The following is a 1,388-nucleotide window of genomic DNA, read 5'->3' on the forward strand; positions in this document are numbered from 1 at the left end:
TTCGCATTTTCACTTGGTTCCCATTCGCTGCTGTCGATGTAGCCATTCCCCTTTTTCGATTTTTTGAACTGTCCACCACCCCCTCACTTCTCAGGCTTTTGTTTCCCACGTCTTTCATACTCTTTCTTCTCTTTTGATCCCTTGTCTGTGTTATCTCTTGCTCTGCTTTCCTTGTTCCTCTTTCACGCCACGCCCCCTCGGATCCGGCCTTCTCTTCCTACTTTCTCCCTTCCCTCCTTTCTCATGCAATCCTTTTTTCTTCCTTCCTTCCTTCGTTTCTGCCTCTCCTTCCTTGTTTTCTTTATTCTCGTTTCTTAATCCCTTTCCTTCAATCCATCGTATCTCCTTCCTTTTATGTCGTTTTTACTTCCTCTCCGTCTTCCATTCCCTGCCTTCTTTCTTTTTTCTGCTTTGCTCTCGCCTTTCATTCTTTTTCTTTCTACCCCTCGCTTTCCTTTTCTTTATTTTTCTTCCTTTTTCTCCTGCACTTCTTTAATCCCTTCATTTCTTGTTTCTCTTTCACCCTTTCTTCTTTTTTGTTTCATTCATTCTTTCCCTTTTCCTTCTTCTCACTATTTCCCTTTCTCCTCCCCTCCTTTCTCCATATTTCATCTTCCTTTTTTCCTTCTATATTTTTCCTCTTCTTTTATATTTTTCTCTTTTCCAGTTTTCGAGCTTTCTTTTTTCCATCATTTCTTCCTTTCTCCTCCTCCTGCCTATTTCCTTCCTTCCTTTCTTCATTTCCTGCTTCATTGTTAATTTACTTTTTTCCCCAATGTCCTTTATTATTTTCTCTCCTTTGTCTGTCTGTTTACTGCTGCTACTTCATCTACTACTGCTATTATTGTTGATATTATTTTCTTTCTGATTTTTATCCACCGTGTCCCTCATCTCCCGCCATTAAGCTGGCTCCCGTACAAACAAACCCGGTCGCGGCTCATTTCATTGATTCTCAGCCGGCTTCCCGTACCCGCCTCCCACACGCCGTCTCGTGACGTCATCGTTTGCGTCATCACCGCGTCACGGGGGCGTTTGTATGACGTCACTTTCCTGCCCTCGTCTCCCTCCTTCCCTCCCCCACGTTCCCGCTCTTCCTTACCCCCCTCCCCCATCTGTCCCACCGTGCCCCCTCCACCCTCCCTCTCCCACTATACCCCCTGAAGCTCCCTCTGTTCCGCCACGCCCCCTTGAAGCTCCCCCTCTTCCACCACGCCCCCTTCATCCCCCCTTCGCCTGTCTCCTGGTAGTCATGTATTGCCGAGTCTTTACGGGGATTGATCTTCGCGGGCGGAGGCTGGAATGCTCATTTTCTAGACAAATCTTTGAAGCGCGAAGCCCTTGCAGTGTCTCCAGGGGCTGTCACGCCTTTCCGTCGCTCCGCGGATCTT

Source organism: Penaeus monodon, chromosome 21 (genome assembly GCF_015228065.2).
Source record: "Penaeus monodon isolate SGIC_2016 chromosome 21, NSTDA_Pmon_1, whole genome shotgun sequence".
Lineage (NCBI taxonomy): Eukaryota > Metazoa > Arthropoda > Malacostraca > Decapoda > Penaeidae > Penaeus > Penaeus monodon.